At 43.8% G+C, this 25017-nt stretch overlaps 1 long non-coding RNA gene across 2 annotated transcripts in view; it reads left to right on the forward strand.

Annotated features, from left to right (window-relative positions):
• The first annotated feature begins 18732 nt into the window (after positions 1-18732).
• LOC138751451 (uncharacterized) overlaps positions 18733-25017 on the forward strand; it is a 52927-nt gene continuing 46642 nt past the window's right edge. For both annotated transcript variants that reach the window (XR_011349943.1, XR_011349944.1), the window contains exon 1: positions 18733-19022. This is a non-coding gene — a long non-coding RNA (uncharacterized lncRNA). The remainder of the gene's footprint in view (positions 19023-25017) is intronic.

Below are 25017 nucleotides of genomic sequence, written 5' to 3' on the forward strand. Positions count from 1 at the left end.
GCACTTTGCAGAGAAGTTAAAAGCCTTCCAAAAAGATCTAACACAAACAACCTGGCTCTTCCAAGATGATAGCCTGTTTCATGGCATCATTTCAATTAGCACCTAGTTGTAAAATGTGCATAGCATTCTCCATAGTTTCTGTAAAGTCATTGAATATGAATTCTTCAATATTTCAAAAAAGATTTGTTTTAAAGGCATGTGTATGTAACCTACTTTAATTTTACCAATTTATCTCCCAAAAACATTCCCAAATATTCCATCACCCTACCAATAAATATTTTTTCTACTGAAACTTACATTTGGTAAGCTACATTAATAATCTTATATTAAAACAATAAAAATATATTATAAATTTGTCTAACATACCTTAAAATAACAACATAGTAAATGAAGCTAACAGCATACTCCAGTTACCATTTGCAAAAGAGGATGAACTGTAACCAATTAGCCAGGTTCCCAGTGCATTGGGAAGGGTTGTGGCTGTCATGTGACAGCACTGCCCCCTACATAGTCAGAAGACACACCAGCTGCCAATCAAGGTTTGGTTCTACCCCACCCATTAGTGCCCATGCTGCTGTTGGTCACATGTAAATTACCTGGACTCCACTTTCCAGCCTGCCTTTACTTGGCCTTGGGGTAATTAGATTAAGCCTCCTGCCACTGAGCTATTGGCCCCCAGTAAATTATGTGGGCTTGTCCCTCCAACATTATAAAGGTGTCATGTGTGCTTTGTTCTCTATCTTTTGCCAGCTTGGGACCACCCTGCTTCACTCCAGGCCTAGAAATGTGGAAGGGTGCTGGAGAAACTGTTGGTAAGATGTGCACTGTTAAAAGGGTTGGGAGGATTTAATAAGTGTCCCTTATAGCATAGAGCCATACCTACACTGAGGTGAGGGGTGGTGGGGCATAGTAGTGATTTTTCCCTGATCATTGTGTGCACCAGTTCATTGTGTGTTGTGTGTGTGTGTGTGCTCTGCATCAGTTACCTTCATAAAATCCTTCCCTACATCAAAACTGTGTTCAGAGTCCTTGCCTTTGAGACCTACCAAACCTGTTTTCTCACTCACAACACTCAGGGTGCATTCTTTTTACACTGTCTCATCAAGCCAATCACAAAAAATCTCACAATGACCATTTACCGTATACCCAGCAATAAATGTGCAATGAGAGCAGGCACTGCACTCTGGCTGATTCTAGAGAAGCATGTAGCAGACATGGATGGTAAGCTCTCAGCTGTAAGTACCAGACTTGGCCCAATCTTACACAGGAAGTATAGTTCAAAACCTACCATTTTACTGGAAATTCTCGTGTCATCTTCTTTCTTTCGCTTGGCTTCACGGACGAAGATTTATGGAGGGGTAATGTCCACGTCAGCTGCAGGCTCGTTTGTGGTTGACAAGTCCGATGTGGGATGGGCAGACACGGTTGCAGTGGTTGCAAGGGAAAATTGGTTGGTTGGGGTTGGGTGTTGGGTTTTTCCTCCTTTGTCTTTTGTCAGTGAGGTAGGCTCTGCGGTCTTCTTCAAAGGAGGTTGCTGCCCGCCGAACTGTGAGGCGCAAAGATGCACGGTTTGAGGCGAGATCAGCCCACTGGCGATGGTCAATGTGGCAGGCACCAAGAGATTTCTTTAGGCAGTCCTTGTACCTCTTCTTTGGTGCATCTCTGTCACGGTGACCAGTGGAGAGCTCGCCATATTACACGATCTTGGGAAGGCGATGGTCCTCCATTCTGGAGACGTGACATATATGATAATTATTTTTATGCCCAGCACTGGTTTATTAGTTTAATATTGAAATCAAAATGTTGTAAACCCTGGGCAAAATAGTCCTACAAAATAAAATCCCATCCAATTCCAGTACCTCTTGACTGTTCTGCATCTATGGTTCCAAATCACCCTGACAGAAAACAAAACCTTAGTTTCCTACCCTGCGATTTAACTCCAACATTTTGTTCCCTTTTATTTGCATGTACAAATCAGTGCATTTAATAAACACATTTTATGATTGCAAATACTTTATCCTTAAGAGGCTTGGGACAAATGATGTGCCACAGGGTTTAGTGCTGGGCCCATTGCTGTTTCTCATCGATATCAATGATTTAGATGTATAAGTACGTCTTGATTCACAAGTTTGTGGATGACACCAAAATGTCTGGTGTTGTTGATCGTGAAGACAGTGGCCAAAAAATTCTGCAGGATTTGGGAAGGTGGGCAGAGAAATACTTGATGAAATTTAATTCAAAAAAATGTTCGGTGTGGCATTTTGCAGGTCTCACATGGATAGGACCTGCATACTGAATGGTAGGGATCTGGGGATTGTTATGGAGGAAAGGGATCTAGGTGTACAGGTACATAGTATCTTGAAGAATGGAGTCACAGATAGAAAGTGTGGTCAAAAAGGCTTTCATTAGTCAGAGTATTGAGCTGAGATGTTGAAATGTCATGCTGCAATTGTGTAAAACATTGGAGAGGACTCGTATGGAGTATTATATTGAGTTTTGGTCACCATCCTGCAGGAAAGATGTTGTCAAGCTGGAGGATGAAGATGATCTCATCAAGTTATGCAAAATCATGAGATATATAGATCAGGTGAATGTACAGAGGCTTTTGTCTACAGCAGGGCAATCGGTAACCAGAGGACATAGGTTTAAGGTGAGGGGAGAGAGTTTAATTGGGACCAGTAAGGTAATTTTTTTATACAAGAATGGTGAGTGTATAAAAAGGGTTGCCAGTGGAGGTGGTTAAGGCAGGTACTATTGCAATGTTTAAGAAAAGATTGTACAGATACATAGATAAGAAAGGTTTCGAGAGATAAGGGCTAAATTCAAGAAGGTGGGCTAGTGAAGTTGGGACATTTTAGTTGGCATGGGCATTGTACTGAAGGGCCTGCTTCCACACATTATGACCCTAAGATTCTCACATTCTTAATCAATAAATTCATTGGAAATATTAACAAAATCTACCCTTTGAGATGCATGCCACCTAATTAACCTATATCCCCATACATTCTGGAGAGTGAGAGGAAGCCGGAGAATGTGGGGAAAACCCCATATAGGTCATGGGGAGAAGGTACAAACTCCTTACAGAGAGCTCAGGATTTGAACCTACGGCGCTGACGCTGTAATAGTGTTGCATTAACCACTATGCTAACTGATCTTAAACTCGCTTCTAGCTAATTTTATTAAACATTTGGGGTACTGAACAAGAAAAAAAGCCTGCTTTAATTTATTATTTTATTTGTAAAAGGATGTTACACTGTACCATGTTATGGCATCTTTCTAACATTAAGTTATATGCATATGTAAACTCATTTTCTGATTTTATACGTATCAGCTAAATTGCACAGATGTTATCTTTTGTTTCAAATTTACACTTTGCTACTCTTAACACAATTGTACAATTAAGAACACTGATCTTAGCACAGCTTAAGATTTTGATAAAGTACTGATAACAAAATGTAAGTTGACTATGAACTTCACTGAAACAGAACTTCCTACATGATATTACCACATTACCACAAACACAATAAATCACATTATATTACATGGATAAAATGGTTTTACATATAAATCGAATGATATTTTCCCTCATTTTGCTTCAATCATAAGATATTTATGGTTTATTGTACTTCCTTCACATGTATCCTTCACTTGAATTGCAGATTGCATCTAGCAAATCTGAATGATATTCCTTTTTTTGTATTCAGAGCCTTCTTTCATTTTCCAGTCTTACTCTATCTCTTATTTATGTGTTATTGTAGCAGATCAAAAAGGACTATTAAACCACTGAAGAGACTGATTGAAACAATGAAGAGCTCAAAGATACAACATAGAAAGAATGACCAGCAGCTAAGAATGGGTATTCAGAATTATTGGGCATGCAGAAATGAACTGTCAATGGTGAAAGATATAGTCTTCAAAGGGAATAGATTTGTGATTCCAGTGTTGCTATGAAAGGAAACGCTCCAGAAGATGCACAAAGGGCATCTAGGTAAGAAAAAATGCAAACGTAGAGCTCAAGAGGTGATGTACTGGCCAAAAATGAATCTAAGACAAGCCAGACACTGCTTCACCCAATTATATGCCTTACCTATAGACCAATGAAGCAAACAGAACTGCTTACACCTCTAACACCAGACAGGTCATTCTTCAAAGTTGGAGTAGATTTGTTTGACTGTAATGGGAAGAGTCATATAGCAATAACAGACTATTTTTCTAATTACCCAGAGGTAGAAACAATGCAGTCAACATCCAGCAAAGCAGTTATCGCTTTCATGAAAAGGTGTTTGTGAGGCATGGAGTTCCTTGTGAAGTAGTATCAGACAATGGTCCTCAACTTTCAAGCAAAGTATTTGAGTCCTTTGCCAATACGTGGGGATTTTGGCATGTAACTTCAAGTCCATAATCACCCAAAGTCTAATAGCCTAGCAGAGAGTTCTGTAAGTGTGGTGAAGAGACTCCTGAAGAAAGCAAATGATGGACAAAAGGACTTCCACAGTGCAGTGAACAGGAATTCACTGACTGTGTGTAATTCAAATAGTTGGCTCCACCCTAACTTATCCCACTATAAACCCTGGTTTTCCTGCCTGACCTCTGATGCACCTGAAGTCTACTGATGGTGCAGTACAAGGAAATAAGATAACAACAGTGGCTGTTGCTTTAGATGCAGAGAAAGCCTTTGACAGGGTAGAATGGAATTATTTATTCAAAGTATTAGAGGTTCAACCTACCAGAAAAATATATTAATTGGATTAAAGCATTATATAGGGACCATTGGCGAAGGTGACAGTAAATGGATATGTATCAAACAAATTTGAATTAAGTAGGTCAACTAGGCAGGGATGTCCACTATCTCCCTCATTGTTCGCTTTAGCAATAGAACCATTGGCAGAACTGATAAGAACAGAAAATAAAATAAAAGGGATAAAAATAAAGGAGAAGGAATATAAAATCAGTTTATTTGCAGAAGACATCATAGTATACTTAACAGAACCAGATATCTCAATAAAGGAACTACGTAAGAAATTGAAGGAATATGGAGAAATATCAGGGTACAAGATCAAAGCAAATAAAAATGAAGCGATGCCAATGAATAATGCGGATTACACAGGTTTAAAAAAGAATTACCATTTAAATGGCAAACACAGGCAATCCGATACCTAGCTATTAGATTAGATAATTTAGGCCACCTATACAAATTAAATTATCAGCCATTAATGAAGAAATTACAGGATGACTTAGAACATGGTAAAGAATTCCCAATAACATTGATAGGGAGTGTAAATTGCATTAAAATGAATGTCCTCCCAAGGATACAATACCTATTTCAATCGTTACCAATTCCCTTAACAGAGAAATTCTTCAATGAACTAAAGAGAATAATAAAGAATTTTTTATTGAAAGGGGGGAAACCGAGGATAACGCTAGATAAATTAACAAAATGGTACAAACAAGGTGATTTACAGCTATCAAACTTTAAAAATTATTATAGAGCAGCATAATTAAAGTATCTATCAGATTTTTATCAAAAAAGGGAAAAACCAGATTGGACCAAGATAGAGCAAGATAAAATAGGGGAGAAGGTATCTGAACATATACTTTATAAGTGGGATGAAAAACTGGTGCAATATAGAAGTTCACCAGTACTGCACCATTTACTCAATATATGGAAGAAGATTCACGTAGAAAGGGAAAAAACAAATTGCCAACTACCAAAATTATTATTGATGCAAAATCAACTAATCCCTTTCACAATAGATAACCTTTCCTTTAGAGAATGGGAGAGAAAAAGAATTAAAAGAATAGAAAATTATTTTTTGGGAAACAATTTATTAACATTTGAACAAATGAAGTACAAATATGGAATAACTCATGGTGCAATGTTTGCATACCACCAACTGAAAACCTAATTAAAGGACAAATTGGGAAGGAGACTGAGATTACCAGAAGGAAGCAGCTTTGAATATGCGATTACAGAAACAACGATAATAAAAAGATTTATAACAAATATGTACATCAAGCTGCAAGAGAAGGAAAAGGATGAAATAAGTTATAAACCCAAATAAAAGTGGGAAAAAGATTTAAACATAAAGATAAAAAATGAAATATGGAAAAAGTTATGATCTGGAACTATAAAAAATATAATAAACACGAGGTTACGCATGATACAATATAATTGGTTACACAGGCTATATATATATCAAGCCCCAAAAGTTAAATAAATGGGATCCAGCAGTATCAGATAGATGTTTTTGCCGTAAGAAGGAAACGGGAACAACAGAACATGCAATTTGGGCATGCGAGAAAGTGAAAAAGTTTTGGGAAGATCTAAATCAGGTATTAAATAAAATCACAAAAAGCAACATACCAAAAAATCCAGAGATCTATCTTCTAAGTAATATAAGAAGTAAAGAATTAGGCCTCAAGCTGGATGAAGCGCAAAAAAGATTTATTATGATAGCCTTAGCTGCAGCAAAAAAAATGTATAACGTCAACTTGGAAATCAGAAGAGAGCCTAAGAGTACAGCAATGGTACATAAAAATGAATAAATATATTCCATTGAAAAAATAACATATAATTTAAAAAATAAATGCGTTATTTGAACAAATTTGGGAATCGTACATAGAACACAACAGAGAGGGGCCTACCGCAGACCTCCACCCCCTAAAATGATAAAATGAGAAGAATACAAAATGACCTGATCTTGTGTGTAGAAGTAGATGACACAATTTTCTTATTTATTTTCATTGTGTGATGACATTGGTTAATGGTTTTATTGTATTGTATATGTTGAACATTGATGAGTTTGGAGGGGGGTGGGAAGGAGGGAGGGAAGGTGGGGGGGGGGAAAGGGGAGAAAATGCCACTTGTATATTCAAGAGGGAAATGTTTGTGTGTATTTTGATTGATATGGTTCATAGCGTGAAAAATAAAAAAATAAATTTAAAAAGTCTATGGATTGTAAGCTATTAAAAGCCTGTTTTTTCTCCTCTCAAATCTCTGAGTGCAATCAGTCGCATTACAATTTTAATAGTTTAACTTTTGAAGCAGGATGGAAGCCCTGTTAAAGCCAGGAATGCTCTAGGTCGACCCTCTGTCCCCTGAGGCCCCGGAGGAATTTGTCTACTGGCTAGAGTGCTTCCAGTCCTACCTGATAGCCACGCATGAGGTATTCAAATCTGATAGTCTCTGGAGATCGGCACTTCTCTCTTGAGTTGGCCCAAAGAGTTTCACTGTCATCAGAGACTGTCCAACATACAAGTCTGCCATAGAAGGCTTGAAGGCCCACTACATGAGGTCTCAGAATGACATGCTGGCGAGACACTGGCTCTTTCAACATTGGCAATGCCCGGGTGAGTCACTGCATGATTATGTCCTGGAACTGTTGGCCCTGACTAGGAAATGCCACTACGAAGCGGTCACAGCCTGGGTGAGAGAGGAAGAACAAATCTGGGACATCCTCAAGGCAGGAGTGAAGTCGAGGTACATGAAGCAGCAACTACTATTGTTGGAGAATAAAGACTTGGCCAGCACTCTAGAGCTGGCAAAAGCACTCAAACAGGCCCATCTAGGAGCTGAAGACCTCACGTGAAAGTGACACCTTTTAAGAAGACCAGGTCAGTGGGGCATCGGCGACCCCTGCAGCCGCAGCACCAACTGCTGCAGCAACGCTCGTCTGGGGATTCTACTTCTGTGCCACAGCACCCCCATGCCTGATGCCCTGCGAAAAACACCGTGTGCTCAAGATGCAGTAAGTTAGGGCACTGAGTGAAATTCTGCAGGGGTAAAGGGAACCCAAAGAGGGAAACTGTGTATGACCCCCAAATGCTACTCGCCATCAACACCTTGTTGTTCCTCCTGGTGAGACCCACCACCAGAAGTGAAGAATCATGGGAAGCAACAGCAACCATCTTGCTCCGCCTCATGGTTGACGCCACCTAGTCTTCCCTCTGATCTAGACAGAGGGCAACTATCTTGCCTCGCCTCATGGTTGAAGCCATCTTGTTGTCCGTGTGTCAAGAGAGAGTCAATATCAACATGGGGAGCAAAGTGGTTTCCAGAGCACTGACCTTGGAGCAGTACAACTTAAAATTGTATCTGACAGGCTATCGTATTTATCTAGCATCACATTCGCACTCTGTGACAATTCAAGGGTATTGTATAAGTACATCTAAATGTGAAAGAGAGGAGTTTTGTAAGTTCTAATTGTACATACTGAAGGATTTGTGTACTTCTGTGTTGCTGGCCATGGAATTCCTATGTCATCTTAAAAACGTGACCATGGAGTACTCTGCCCCATTTCCTCCAATTATGGTGTGGAACAGAGGTTCGCAAAAGCCAGACACCACGCGCGGTCTTTCCACCCTAAATATTGATTTCCCTCCCCCACCACTGTTTTTGAACTTGACCCCTGATTGCAAGCCAATAGCAGTGCGATAAAGTGCAGGGAATCGGGAATTCATTAGAGCCAAGTTGCAGCGACTGCTTAAAGAAAATATTATTGAGTTGAGCAAAAGCCCATGGAGATCCCAGCTAGTAGTTGTAAAAGGGGGAGAAAAGTCTAGGGTAAGGATTGACTATAGCTAAACAATTAATCGCTTCACACTCCTGGTTGCATACTCCCTCCCTCGATTTTTGGGCATGGCAAATTAAATTGTGCAGTGTCGGGTCTATTCAACCATTGACCTGAAAGCTGCATATCATCAGTTAATGATCAGTTCCAAGGACCATCCCTACTCAGCATTTGAAGAAGAAGGGTGGCTTTATCAGTTCCAAAGGGACCCTTTTGGTAACACAAACGGGGTCTCAGTCTTCCCAAGATAGATGGAGAAAATGGTTGACGAATATGGGTTAGAAGTCAACTTCCCTTATCTTGACAACATCAGCATTTATGGACACATTCTGGAACACCAGAATTTTCTCCACCCTGCCAAATCCCTGAATCTCATGTACAACTCCAGTAAGTGTGTGTTCCAGACTAAACATCTGACTATTCTGGGCTATGTGATGGAAGATGGCATCATTGGTCCTGACCCCAATCGAATGAGTTCCCTGTTAGACCTCCTGATCCGGAAGACCATGAAGGCTTTAAGGAGGTGCCTGGACATATTTTCTTATATTGCCCAGTGGGTCCCTCACTATGTGGATAAAGCTCGCCCCCTCTTAAAGTCCACCTCATTTCCATTATCGCCTGAAGCCCAGGCAGTTTTGACTACGTTAGAAGCTATATAGCAAAGGCCACCATGCATGAGGTGGATGGGAATGTACTGTTCCAATGCCTCTGACGTAGCTCTGACCGCAACCCTTAACCAGGCAGGCAGGCTGCCTTTTTTTCCCTCACCTTACAAGGCCACAAGCTTTGGAACCCATCAATGGAGAAAGAGGCTCAAGCCATTGTAGAGACCATCAGAGACTGGAGCCATTACCTGGCCAAATGTACACTGCTCAGTGACCAGTGATCAGTGGCATTCATGTTTAATAACACAAAAAAGAGATAAAATAAAGAATGACAAAATTGCAAGATGGAGGATTGAACTCTCCATCTATAATTATGATGTAGCATACAGGCCAGTTATACTCAATAATCCTCCAGATGCCCCGTCATGAGGAAGTTGTGCATCTGCACACACTGGTCACTGCTTGATGGGCTTTGCCACCCGGCATCACTCACATGGCTCATTTCATCAAGGCATGCAACTGGCCCTACTCCACTGAAGGTATCAGGGAGATGACCAAGTCCTGCCAGGTCTGCACTGAGTGCAAACTGCACTTCAACCACCCTGACAAAGCGCACCTGTTAAAGGCATCCAGCCCCTTCGAACAATTCAGTGTCGATTTTAAGGGCCCTTCCACCGATGAAAACGTGTACTTTCTTGTCATTGATGAGTTCTCATGTTTTCTATTTGCCATCCTCTGCCTAGACATGACCACCACCATGGTCATCAGGGCCTTGTGTAGAGCTTAAAACCTTGTGTTTATGATTTATGCTTGTTTTATGACTTTTCTTTAAGGATTAATTGTTTTTGTAGAGTTACCATAGATACTATGATGTCATATGTCATAATATCCAAGCGGATTGGGTATTCGCTTTTCATTCTTGGAATGACCATGGAAGAGACGTGAACTCTCAAGAAATATTTATTTGAATTTATCATTATTATTCATTATTAATAATTTATCACCATTTTAATTTATTTATATATGTTTGAAGTTGAGTATCATTTACAATATTCTTCGTTTTACTCATCATTATGAAGTGCGAAACTATGAAAATGTTTCTTCGTTTTTATCAATGGAAAAGTAAAGCTATTTACAGCTGCAATTATGAAGTTTGATTTAATTGATTTAATTCTCCAGGAAGGTGATGTGTTTTGAAATTGAGACATATTAGAAGCTGGAAAGTGTCACCTAAACCTTCGCTCTATTTTCATCTTGTTCGGGTATCCCAGCTATATCCAAAGCAACCAAGGCTCATCATTTATGAGCAAAGAGCTATGCCAGTACCTGCTCATAAGAGGTATTTCCTCAAGCAGGATGACTAGCTACAATCCCCGTGGGAAAGGACAAGTTGAGAAGGAAAGCACGATGGTATGGAAGGCTGTGAAATTGGCTCTCTGGTCCAAAGGCCTTCCAGACTCACGCTGGCAAGAAGACCTACCCACCTCGCTTCACTCTATAAAGTCGCTTCCCTGCATTGCGACTAACACAACTCCTGACAAGCTAATGCTCACTTTCCAGAGGAAATCTATGGCTGGGACCACCCTCCCGACTTGGCTAATGGTGCCAGGGCCAGTACTGCTGAGAAAGCACATGAATAGAAGTAAGACAAACCCACTAGTCGAGAAGGTACCTGTGATAGTACAGATTCTATCACCAATGTGTATATGTACATATGTAGAGATGGTAGTGTAGGATGACTGTGATTGGCTGAGAGTGTAGCCATACCTACTGGCAGATCTTAAAGGATTGCTCCTAGCCAGACCAGGACATTCTGGACTGGTCGACGTACTTGTGATGTGCTCCAGTCTTTTAGTTAATAAAAGCCTTGGTTTGGATCAACAAGTCTTTGGTTCTTTTGACACACGTTACAATTTTATTAACTAAAAATACATTTTGAAGGGATTGAGCGTATGCTTTGGCTGGAACATGTCGACATCGGCCCACAGTCAGCTACAGCCTCGAATGACTTTAAGCACTGGGTGAGGTGCTTCAAAACATACTTAAAGCTCTCTGATCCTGCCATGGTAGAGGACAGCCATCGACTACTAATATTGATGACTATGGTGACCCCCAGAGTCTACCAGAGTGTCCAGGATGCGACCACTTACGCCGCAGCCATGAAGGTGCTGAAAGGGCTCTAAGAGGGACCAGTGAACAGGGTCATGCTCGGTACAAACTTGCAACAAGGAGGCAACAGCCTGGTGAGTCCTGTAAAGCTTATATTCAGGCACCAAGAGCAATGGGCAGGGACTGTGCCTGCACAGACAGAACTGCTACGGAGACCATAGATGATCTCATTCGGGATGTCTATGTGTCTGAGGTTCGATCGAATGAGGTGAGGCAGCGCCTGTTAGAGCATGGGGGAGAAAACCTAGAGGACATGATCTGGATTGCAGAGATGATGGATGCTGCAGTCTTAAGTATGGACATGTATTCTCGGTGCTGGACCCCGCACTCTGATGTAAGTAGGATGCCCTCCCTCTATCCTACTACTCCCGCTATGCTTCCCGATGCAACCCCAAATTGTTATTTCTGTGGGAGGAACAAGCACAGCAGGTGCCAGTGCCCAGCAAGAAAAGCCAGGTGACAGAAGTGCTTTAAAAACGGCCACTTTGCTGCAGTCTGTCACTCCAAAATGGCTGCCATCAAACACAGTGCCTCGTGTGAAGCCAAATCGCCACCCTCCATTTCAAACACTTCTTCCTCAGAGCTTTCATTCAATAAGAGCGAGGACTCCACCGTGTGGCAGCGCCTGACATCATGGGGCAGACGCCGAGCGAGCAAGGTACAACCAACCCTCGCCGCAATGACGTTCACCCTAACGTCCGACCAGGCCCCAGCCCCGACCTCAATGCCCACAGTCGCTGCCGACCAGGGACCCGCCGCCACTGCCACTGACCAGGGACCCACTGCCACTGCTGACAAGGGACCCGTCTCAGGCGACCAGAGACCCGCCGCTGCTGACCGGGGCACACCAACGCTGCCGACCCGGTACCCGCCGACGTTGCTGACCGGGGTCCCGACGCTGCCATCTGGGGACACTGCCCCGCAGACCACCCCACCACCGACGGTAAGCAGCGACCCCCAACACTTACCTTTGGCTGCAGGCAGCAACACCACCTCCCTGACACTGTTTTACAGACCCCACTATTTGTATGACGTTATCACACAGGACTCCACTGTCTACATTACAAGTCTCTGCATCAATAACCCTTGACCAGGACTTCCCCATCCCCTCACAAAAAGCAATGGAACTGATTAAAGTGCATGGACACTTGCTTATTTGACTCTGGGTCAACTGACAGTTTTATTCGCCTGGACCTGGCCCACCGTTGTCTAGCTATTCTCCCCACTACACAGAGAATTTCATTGGTGACCAGATCACACTCAACTGGGGTAAAGGGGTACTGCATGACAACCCTGAAAGTCCAGGGCATCACATTCATAGACTTCAAACTATTAGTCCTTCCCCAGTTGTGCGCCACTGCTCTGCTGGGACTCAATTTGCAGTGCCAATTTCAAACCATGTCCCTGCACTTTGGGGGGGCCGCACGCTCCGCTCTCTGTCTGTAACCACTCCACCCCGGGAACCTCCTGCCAGCAGCAGCCTGAGCCACCCTCCCCCGAGCCACCACCCCCACGCCCCGGGGCCTCACCTGTAGTCTCTCTACCTTCCGAGTTGCTCCGCCAGCACTTTTAGCAAATCTCACCCCTGGCTGGAAGCCTGTGGCCACCAAAAGCCAGCAATATAGTTCTGAACACAGGAAATTTATCACAAATGAGGAGCGCAGACTGCTGGTTGAGGGCATTATCAAACCTAGCTCGAGTCCATGGAGGGCCCAGGTAGTACTTGTTACAAACGGGAAGAAGCCGCGGATGGTGGTTGACTATAGCCAGACAATCAATTGCTTCACACTCCTGGATATGTACCCCATTCCACGGATCACGGATGTGGTGAATCAGATCACCCAATACCATCTATTTTCCACCATTGACTTATGTTCGACCTATCATCAGCTCCCAATCCGCCGAGAAGACCGACCTTTCACGGCCTTCGAGGCGAATGGGTGGCTGTATCAATTCATCAGGGTACCCTTTTGGGTCACAAATGGTGTCGCGGTCTTCCAGCGGGAAATAGACTGGATGGTGGACCAGAATGGGCTGACTGCTATTTTCCCGTATGTGGACAATGTCACCATCTGCGGCCATGACATGGAGGATCATAATACCAACGTTGAGAAATTTTTTCAGATTGCAACTCGGCTGCCCTTGACCTACAATTTCGACAAGTGTCTCTTCCGGACCACTCGGCTCGCAATTCTGGGCTGTGTTGTGGCGGAGAACGGGGTGGTCATGCAGGACCCTGACTGCATGTGTCCCCTCATGGACATGCCCCTCACCCCACACCCAGAAGGCACTCAAACGCTGCCTGGGTTCCACATTATGCTAACAAGACACGGCCACTCATCAAGACCACCTCTTTCCCCCTGTCAACTGAAGCCAAAGTGGCCTTCGACCGCATCAAATCGGACATCGCTGCTGCAATGCTGCACGCCATTGATGAGTCCATTCCGTTCCAAGTCGAAAGCGAGGCGTCTGACTTTGCACTGGCTGCCACTTTGAACCAGGCCGGCCAGCAGGTAGCCGCCTTCTCCAGAACCCTCCAGGGTCTTGAGAGCCGACACTCCTCTATTGAGGCAGTACTTTGTTGGAGACACTACCTCATTCGCAGGCGCTTTACACGGCTGACCAACCAACTCACGTTCTCCTTCAAGTTTAGCAATACCCAGCGAGGTAAAATCTAGAATGAAAAAATCACCATGTGGAGAATTGAGCTCTCCACCTTTAATTATCACATATTGTATCGGCCAGGTAAACTCAACGACCTGCCAGATGTGTTCTCTGGGGGGACTTGCGCCAACATGCTACTGTACAGGCTGCAGAAACTCCACGAGGAGCTCTGTCATCACTAGGTCACTAGGTTCGCGCACTTAGTCAAATCTCGCAACCTGCCCTACACGGTCGAAGAGGTTCGTTCCATTACCCGGGCCTGCCCAGAGTGCACTGAGTGCAAGCCCCACTTCTTCCATACGGAGAACACCTACATCATCCAAGCCACCCTCCCCTTTGAGCGTCTCAGTGTAGACTTCAAGGGGCCCCTACCGTCGACCAACCATAACACTTACATCCTTATGGCCATCGACGAGTACTCCCGCTTCTTGTTCACTGTGCCCTGCTCAGACGTGAATGCCTCCTCAGTTATAGAGGACCTGCACAGCATCTTCGCCATTTTCGGGTACGCCAGTTACATCCACAGTGACGGGGTCATTGTTTATGAGCGCAGAGCTGTGGCAGTACCTTCTAGAGCGTGGTATTGCTTCAAGCAGGACCACCAGCTATAACCCACGTGGTAATGAGCAAGTCGAATGAGAGAATGCCACCGTCTGGAAAGCAGTTACGCTTGCCCTCTGGTCCAAATGTCTCCCCACCTCTCACTGGCAGGATGTGCTCACTAGTGTCCTACACTCCATCTGCTCTCTCCTATCCACCATGACCAATGCCACCCCCCATAAAAGGATGTTCTCTTTCCTGAGGAAATTTGAGTCGGGTACGACCATACCGGCATGGCTCACGGTTCCTGGTCCAGTCCTTTTACGACGCTACGTCTGGTACTCTAAGAATGACCCCTTGGTTGACCGAGTGACTCTGCTCCACGCGAACCCGCATTATGCCTACTTTGAGTACCCAGACGGACAGGAGGTCACAGTCTCAGTAAGGGACCTAGCCCAAGCCGGATCAGTCGCAGCAGTGCCTTTAACCCAACCTCCCCCTATTCCTTCTCCCCCAGGTCATGTGCTTGAACAGAGGGACCAGCACCACTCCACCAGCTCAGGCCAGTCATTCGACAATGGCATTGGGGAATTGAGCAAAGCAGTGGCCGCACTCTACAGGCCTGCCGGCGACACGACTCCGGCGACCCCAATCCTGGCGCCATGGCGGTCACGCCGGATGGTCCGACCCCCTGACTGGTACAGCCCCTAACCTCCATTCACCCTGGGGTTGGTTCTCAAAGAAGGGGTGAATGTGATAGTACAAATTCTATCACCAATGTGTATATGTACATATGTACAGATGGTAATATAGGATGTCTATGATTGGCTGAGAGTGTAGCACACCTACTGGCAGGTCTTAAAGGATTGCTCCTAGCCAACCAGGTCATTCTGGACTGGTCAACCTACTTGTGATATGCTCCACTCTTTTAGTTAATAAAAGCCTTGGTTTGGATCAACAAGTCTTTGGTTCTTCAACACACATTACAGTGCTCCTGCTGCATGCCAACCCAATGTATGCCTATGTGCCATACCCTGATGGCAGAAAGGACAGTAAGACAATAATCCCAAACATACTACTCCAAATTAATGAGTAGCCATGGGCACCTTCATGGGTCCCAGCTATGCCTACCTGTTTGTAGGCTTTATGGAGCAATTCATGCTGCAAGCCTACACAGGCAAGCCCCCACCCCCCACCCCCCAACTCTTCCTCTGGTATATAGATGACTATATCAGGGTTGCCTCATATGTACCCATGATGAGCTTATCAATTTCATCCACTTCACATCAAACTTCCACCCCCATCTCAAGCTCACCTAGTCCCTCTCCGATAATATTTTCCCCTTCGTGGATCTCTCTGTTTCATCTCAGGAGACAAGCTTTCTACTGACATATTATTGAACCTCCAACTCCCACAACTACCTGGACTACACTTCCTCACACCTTGTCCCCTGCAAGAATTTCATCCCTTCTCTCATTTTCTCCATCTCTGCTGTATCTGTTCCCAAGACGAGGTCTTCCAGTCCAGAGCTTCTGAAATGCCTGCCTCCTTCCACAAACATGGCTTCCCCTCCACCACTATCAACTCAGCCCTCAGCTGCATCTCCTCCAGTTCCTGCTCATCTGCTCTGTCCCCAGACACAACCAACATAGAACCCACCCATCTTCACCTACCACCCCACAATCCTCCACATCCAACACACATCCATTGTAATTTCCAGCACTTACTATAGGACCCCATCGCCAGACACACCTTTCCCGCTCCTCCTGTCTCGGCCTTCTCCAGGGACCACTTCCTCCACGATTCCCTCGTGCACTCATCCCTCTCTACCCATTACTCCTTTGGCACCTTCCCCTGTGCCCACAGGAGGTGCTACACTTGCACTCACACCTCCTTCCTCACCATGGTCCAGGGCCCCAATCTGGCCTTCCATGTTAAGTAACACTTCACTTTTACATCCAGAGGACTTTTTTTCTTGTATCCGGTGCATCCTTTATGGCATTCTCTACATTGGAGAGACCGGTCGCAGACTGGGAGATCACCACTCAGCACTTCTGCTTCGTTCACAACTACAGCAACCTCCCAATGACCAACCATTTGAATTCTGGTTCACACTCCCATGCTCACATGTCTGTCCATGGCCTTATGTACTGTCCCACCCTGACCACCCTGCCAGATTGAAGGAACAACATTTTATTTTCCATTTGGGCACCCTCCAGCCAAATGGCTTGAACATTGACTTCATTGTTTTCCATTAAATTTGCTCACTTTTTTTCCCCCTCCGTTACCTGCCTTTTCAGTTCTTTCACCTACACATCCCTTCCTTTCCCCCCTCCCCCTCACTGCTGCTGTCAGTTATCTCCCTCCCTTCTCCACCTATCATCTCCTGCCCTGTTCCCCCCCCTCCCCATTCTTTTGTTCTGATGCTCGCAGGTATTTTCAAATACTTTGATGAAGAGCTCAAGCCCAAAACATCAGTTTTATATCTCTGCCTTTGCTTCATAAAGGACACTGTTTGACCTGCTGAGTTTCTCCAGCATTTTGTGTTTTTACTTCAAACACGGTGTCCACAGGATTCTGTGTTTTACTTCCAAACAATACTACTAAAGCAACAAAGTTTTCAAAACTAAAAACTGGAAAATTCTTGAATGGTCAAGTCAATAATATGATCTAAATGCAAATAGCATGCCTTCCATATGCTGAAGAGAAAATTTAAGGGGACAAGCCCCCAAAAGAAGCTGGAGATGGATGTAGTGGAGGCCTGGCAAAGCGTGGCCGGAGAAGATGCTCAGCACCTGGTAATGTCTATGAATCACAGTCTTCAAGCAGTCATTGCACGCAAGGGATATGCAACAAAGTACTAAACAAGACTACTTTAATATACATCCCATTGCTCTGTCCCAGATATTTTGGTGCCCTGAATTTCTACATTGACAAACCAAAATGTATACAAATAACCTTTAATAAAATTTAGAATGTGCACTTTAATCACATGTGAATTGCTTGATTACAAATTTAAAACTGTGGAGCACAGAGGCAAATAAAGGAAAAAAGTTGTTTTTTTGTCCCAAACATTATGGAGGGTACAATAGTTGATTCACATGGAAATATTTAAGAAAATGTAGCAAGTTGCCAACTTCACTCCACAAAGAATAAAAGAGTAGCGTATAAGTTTAAAAAAATAACAGCTAAGAGTCAATTACTGGGTTGAACATATTGCAACATTTCCAAATATCCCTGTCCCTTCTGCTATCTTTGTAATTGCTTCTTTCAGAGCTGCCCACATCAGGTTATTTTCTGTCTTAGACTTCTCATCAATGCTTATTTGGCTGTCATTCCAATAAAAATGAGTCAGTAACAAACTCCAAGTCAAAAGTCAAATAGGGTCATTGACATTATTTTTCAAAAATCACACATGAAATTTCACATTTTGAAAGTCTTTCACAAATATTTATCCTCAGAATCAAACCCAGTTCTGAAATTGAGTTCTATTGAAACAAATCTCAAAGTGAAATGAAAATTGCAGACATTTTTGCATATATATGGACACATCACAAATGACCACAAATAAATTTTGTTTCTCCATAATTCCAAATTTTTTCAGCATGGCATGATATTTGCACTAACTAGTGCAGCAGAGATCATAGAGTTCTACTTAAAACATGAAGGATCATATCTTTGAAAATAACCTGACTATACGAGAACCTTGTATATTTTTAAAATCACTGGAATTTTAGTTGAGTAAAGTGAAAATTCACCTATGCTTCCAATTACCGTAATTGCTACATATACATCATAAATTATATCTGAAAGTTTTATGAAATATTAAAATATAGGCTGGTGTTTCATTTTCTGAGGAGCTGTAAATGGAATTCGACATTATTCCATCATCAGAAAGATCCCTATTTCTGAGTTTGGTAAATAGTTTTTCACCAGCCACTTAGAACATTGGAAAAAAAAACCTCTTTAATGGGACTGCAGAGCTCAAGAAACACAGCTACCAGAGAAAGGTCAACTACCAATTGTTTTTATCTTAAACAATCACACACTTCATAAAGGGGAGTGATGTCAGCACATTTCACAAAGGGGAGTGATCTCACCGCACTTCATCAAGGGGAGTGATGTCAGTGCATTTCATAAAGAGGAGTAATGTCAGCACATTTCATAAAGGGGAGTGATATCAGCGAGCTTCACAAAGATGAGTGAAGTTAGCGCGCTGCAGAGTCATTGTCTCTCTGGCAACATGCGAGAAGGAAAGCAACGTGCTTTGTCAATCCACATGGGTCTGCAATCGCGGGCTTCTCTTGGGCAAAGAAGGGGAGCCCACACCATTCTCTGCCAGCCACTCAGTGCAACATTTCTGCCTGTCCAGCTGTGTGGCTGCTCAGTCTGTCACGTCACCCTCTCCCCCCACCCCACAGCTGCAATATAACAACTTTGGGTATTTTAGGACGGCGTCTCCGGCACTTGGAAGGTGGGACATGCACTATCCAGGCTTCAGTCTGTCTCGTGTAAAAAGTTCTGGTCGACCACCAATGTCCAATAGCACCATAGATCTAATGTGCTGCAGCATTTTATAAGGCCACCCCGTAAGGTTGCTGCAAGACTGTAGCATGGGATGGATGTTGAACAAAGCCATAAGAATTGGAGTCGAGAGCAGCAGGAACATGTGTAGGCGGTGATCCATGACGAGTTGCTGGAACTGGAGCCAGGGAACCCATCTTGTTTCTTAGTTCTTGTAATTCCTCTGTAACCGAGGATCTATCTTTGGCTGGAGAAAGAGTGATGTCTGCTGGTGCTAGGAGTGGAGTGCCGTAAAGTAATTCTACTGAAGGGGTCTCCAGGTTTTCCTTAGGTGCTGTTCTAATACCCAACAGCACCCACAGTAACACATCTGCCCACTGAGGCCCATGAAGTCTTGCCCACAAGGCTTGTTTCAGATGCTGTTGGAAAAGTTCCACTAGCCCATTAGCCTACAGGTGGTACGCCATAGTATGGTGTAATTGGATACCGCAAAGTATCACCAAGTTTTCCCGCAAGGTTAAAGTAAACTGAGTTTCCCTGTCAGAGATTAGATGGACTGGTTCTCCGAATTGAGCAACCCAGGTCAAGAGAAAACAGTCAACCATTGTTAGCATATACTATTGACCTCTGGACATGGGCAATGGGCCCACAATGTGTACATGCTGAAACCTTTGAGTCGAAGGTGGAAATTATTGAAGCGGTGCTCAGGTGTGCTGTTGTACATTAGCTGCCTGGCAGGAGAGGCAGGTTCATGCCCAGTGAATGACCTGCTTCCTTAAGCCATGCCAGACATATTTTGAGGATATAAACTGACGGCTGTGTGGACAGATGGATGGGATAGGCCGTGAATGTGGTCAAAAAGTTTCTTCTTCCAAGACAATGGGATGATTGGTCATGTGTGGCCAGTTAAAGTATCGCAAAGTATGTTCACCTGGTTGGGGCCCAATAGAATGTCGACTGAGACGAGGTCTGTAATAGCTGTATGGAAAACTTGTACCTCCTGGTCCTCTTGTTGGGCTATTGTGAGAGTCCAGAGATCCAGCCCTCCTGTAATCACATTGACCTCTGTCCTGGACAAGGCATCAGCCTCTGTTGGCGCACCAACCAGGGATCCATAATCTTGGCAAGGGCAAACGTTAAAGGCTTATGGTCAGTAAAATGCCAGCCCTCAAGAAAATATCTGAAATGTTTGATGGCCAGATAAAGCGTTAACAACTCCCAGTCGAAAGCACTGTACTTTAATTTAGGTGGTCGTAGGTGGCGGCTGAAAAACGCCAGGGGTTGACAGTGACCGCTGAATTTCTGTTCTAGGACTGCTCCCACAGCGATGTCCGATGTGTCTGATGTGAGCACAAATGGGGCATGCATATAGGGATGGGCCAACATGGTTACTTATGAAAGCGCCTCAATTCATTTGTCAAGTACTCCTGTCACCTTTGTTGTCCAGAGCAGTTTTTAGGTTTGCCGGTGAGGATGTGGAACAAGGGCTTCATGATCCTGGCAGCTTCTGGGATGAACCTGTAATAAAAGTTAACCATTCCCAGGAATTCTCTAGCCCTTTAACTGTAGTGAGTTTTGGGAGGGGCTGAATGGCTGATACTTTATCTGGAAGTGGGGTTGCGCCTGCGTTTGAAATCCTGTGTCCCAAAAAGTCAGTTGTGTGTTTGTCAAATGCACAGTTCGCAAAGTTGATAGAAAGAACAAAATCCAGAAACTTGTGGAACAATTGTGACAAGTGTTGTCTGTGCTATTGTGTTGATTCACTGACCACTAAGATGCCATCAAGGTAGGTGAAAATAAAAGGCAAATCTCTCATGACGGTGTCCATTAAACTTTGGAATGCGTGAGTCACATTCTTAAGGCTGAAAGGAATCCTCAGAAACGCAAATAGACCAAATGGAGCAATAATAGCTGCTTTAGTGATGTCCTCCAGGTGGACAGGGATTTGGTGATAACCTTTTACTAAGTCTACCTTCGAGAAGATATGATTGCCATGGAGGTTGGTGGTGTGACAGAGTATTTAGAGGTGGCTTGGGTGGAATTGCTAGAGCAGCTTGCACACACACACATTTTAAAACACTGAATATTTGCAGGACTTTTGCAGAGTGCTTTTTTGCAAAAAAGAGCAACAAAGTTGCAGCATACTGCTTGCCTGGGAGGCATGTGATTTTGTTGCAGAAAGACTGAACAGTTTTGCTCTCAGAGAGGGAAGGCGTGAAACAGAGAGAAAGGAGACAGAAATCAGTTCCAGAAGGACAAAACTATCATACTTTTGGAAGACTGCCTGGTCAAAGGAGAAGACTGACTGTCTGAAAGGTGTCCTGAAAGAAGGAGGATCATCTAGAGAACTCTGAAGGGGGAAAATTTCGTCAGCAAGACTGATTAAACATGAATCAGGTGCAGACATGCTGGAACAAAAGGAATCTCTCTCTGAAGACCAACAAGAATCCTTCTGAGTGGTAATGATTTGCCTGTTAAGCACCAAAGATTGGTGAACTTTGTTATTGCTAACTTTTGTGCACAGTACAAGAATTGCCTGCAATCAGTGAGATTGGACTGTGATCCAAATAACTTTTATATACTTAAATACACATTACACACACCTGCACTTAGTATTAGAGGGGGGATTAAGTAGTTTGGTTAAGTAATAAGTTAAAGTTTAATTCTGTTTTCTTGTTCAATTATGAATAAAAACTATTTTTGTTGAAGTAACCCTGTGTTGTGGTGCAGATCTATTGCTGCTGGTTTTTGGGTCCTCTGGACTCCGTAACAGTGGTGAAATCTTGAATGTGTGGTATTGGATACCAATCCGGCACAGTTGCACTGTTGCGGTAATCTCCATAACATCGTAGGCTACTGGATGTTTTGGGAGCCATATGGCAATGCCCAAGGACTATTGGACCTTTGGATGATGCCTAGTTCACCCATAGTTTTGAATTCTTTTTTGGCCTGTAGTAGCCAGTTAGGAGGAAGTCTGCATGCCTTGGAATGTAGGGGAGGACCGGTAGTGTTGAACTCCATGACATGGAGAGAATAAATGGAAATCTGTTGTAACTAGTACAGGAAACTCTACTAATAACTTTGCAAAATCATCAGTGGTGAGAGTTTACATATGTAGCAGTGTTGCCAGCCAATGACTGGAGAAAGTGGGCATGTATGTAATGTGGTGGCATGGACCAAATGGTGCCCTTTTCACGTCTACAACAAGTCATGTGCCCTCAGGAAGTCTGCTCCCAAAATGGGCTGTCCTACAGCCACTAGCGTGAAAGCCCATCAGTAAGGTGTGTCACCTAATACCAACTGTATCGACTTGGTAACATAACCACTAATCATAGTGCCATTGGCGGCACGCAAATCAGCTTGAGGCACTCGTGATTCCCGCTCGTAAGAAGATGGCAGGAAGATACTGAGCTGAGCTCCAGTGTTGGCTAGCAGTTTGCATCCCGTGCACTGATAAGTGGCATATAACAGGCTGGTCTGCTTTTCCCAATGAGTCGTGAATTTGTATGATGCTCTGCCAAAGGAAGCAATAGAGGTTGTCTCATTAAATGTATTTAAGACACAGTTGGATAGATGTTTGCAGTAGTAGGATAATTAATGGTTAGAGGCAAAGGCAGGCAGATGGAGTTGATTTCAGAGCTCATTCACCCATGATCTTAATGAATTGGGGAGCAGGGTTGACTCTTGTGTTGATTCAGAAACCAACTAAGCTCCTTGCAGGAACAAGTAAAAATACTTCAGAACTTAAAGGATGGCTTAATTACACACAAGCAAAAGGGAACCTACCAAGTCTGCCATAATCACAGAGAAATTTCTTTACACTTGACCGCAGGAAAATCCTCACCTGAGTTCTGTTAAACAGATTCATCATTCTCAGTGAGGGTGTCCAACTTCCAGAAAACTAATGTGATTTTCCAAAAGGGGTCCAAGAGTCAAGTGCAGATGAGAGTTTTGCAGCAAGAGTCAGAGAACTTGGATCGTATTCTGATTGGCTGCCAGTTGCTAGTAATGTTCCATAGGGATCAGTGTTGGGGCTACTTCTTTTTATGCTATATATTAATGATCTAGATTATGGAATGAATAGCTTTGTAGCCAAGTTTGCAGAGGTTATGAAGGTAAGATAGTAGAGCAGGTACTGTTGAGGAAACAGAAACCTTGCAATACTGAAATCCATTTCAAGAGGAATATAATATAAGCGCAGGAATGTGATGTTGAAGCTTTACAAGCCACTGATGAAACCTCACTGTGAGCATGTTGTCCTGATGTTGGAAACAGTTCTTAGGAGGTTCACAAGGATGATTCCAGGAATGAAAAATATATTTGTCTATCTTGACAAAAAGATGTCACTAATGATTTGTCCATGTACCTCATGATTGTATATATTCTTCTATAAAGTCATCCCTCAGCTTCAGGGAATAAATACCAAGCTTATACAGCCTCTCTCTGTATGATAGAATAGCAAAAAGCAGCTCTGGTTTTGGAAGACTGAGAAATAAAGTAAGAGAACAAAGAGAAAGAACCAACTGAATTTGTGTCATACCCATCTTACTCTATACACTTTTGCATAGAATAAGGTGGGCATGACCATTTACTTGCTTAAACTGCACTTATATATGATGGGTCTACTTGCTCAATAGTGTGAAAAACAAATGTTTTCACTGTACCTCAGTACACAAACAATAAACTTGAACTTGATACCCAACCTTATTCTATGCTTGCACAGCAGGACGTGGCAGACTGACATAACCTATCAATGCAGAATATTTCATATCAAGTGACAAGACAAGATTTCATACACTCAAATTCTGTCCCAAACAAACCTTCCCAGCATCCATGCACTGTTAAAATAATCACAGATGAAATGGGAAGGACATGTTTCAAATGGGAAGGACATGTTAGAAGACTGTCTGATGAAGGAATATGAAGCCGATACTGTCCAAATAATCGTCTTCTTTGGCTTGGCTTCACGGATGAAGATTTATGGAGGGGTATGTCCACACGTCTGCTGCAGGCTCGTTGGTGACTGACAAGTCCAATGCGGGACAGGCAGGCACGGTTGCAGAGGTTGCAAGGGAAAATTGGTTGGTTGGGATTGGGTGTTGGGTTTTTCCTCCTTTGTCTTTTGTCAGTGAGGTGGGCTCTGCGGTCTTCTTCAAAGGAGGTTGCTGCCCGCCGAACTGTGAGGCGCCAAGATGCACGTTTGGAGGTGATATCAACCCACTGGCGGTGCTCAATGTGGCAGACACCAAGAGATTTCTTTAAGTAGTCCTTGTACCTCTTCTTTGGTCCACCTCTGTCTCGGTGGCCAATGGAGAGCTCGCCATAGAACACGATCTTGGGAAGGCGATGGTCCTCCATTCTGGAGACATGACCCACCCAGCGCAGTTGGGTCTTCAGCAGCATGGATTCGATGCTTGCAGACTCTGCCAGCTCGAGTACTTCGATGTTGGTGATGAAGTCATTCCAATTAATGTTGAGGATGGAGCGGAGACAGCGCTGATGGAAGCGTTCTAGGAGCCGTAGGTGATGCCGGTAGAGGATCCATGATTCGGAGCTGAACAGGAGCGTGGGTATGATAACGGCTCTGTACATGCTGATCTTTGTGTGTTTCTTCAGGTGGTTGTTTTTCCAGACTCTTTTGTGTAGTCTTCCAAAGGCGCTATTTGCCTTGGCGAGTCTGTTGTCTATCTCTTTGTCGATCCTTGCATCAGAGGAAATGGTCCAGCCGAGGTAGGTAAACTGGTTGACCGTTTTGAGTTCAGTGTGCCCGATGGAGATGTGGGGGGGCTGGTGGTCATGGTGGGGAGCTGACTGATGGAGGACCTCAGTTTTCTTCAGGCTGACTTCCAGGCCAAACATTTTGGCAGTTTCCGCAAAACAAGACGTCATGCGCTGGAGAGCTGGCTCTGAATGGGCAACTAAAGTGGCATCGTTTGCAAAGAGTA

Source organism: Narcine bancroftii, chromosome 1, assembly GCF_036971445.1.
Source record: "Narcine bancroftii isolate sNarBan1 chromosome 1, sNarBan1.hap1, whole genome shotgun sequence".
NCBI lineage: Eukaryota > Metazoa > Chordata > Chondrichthyes > Torpediniformes > Narcinidae > Narcine > Narcine bancroftii.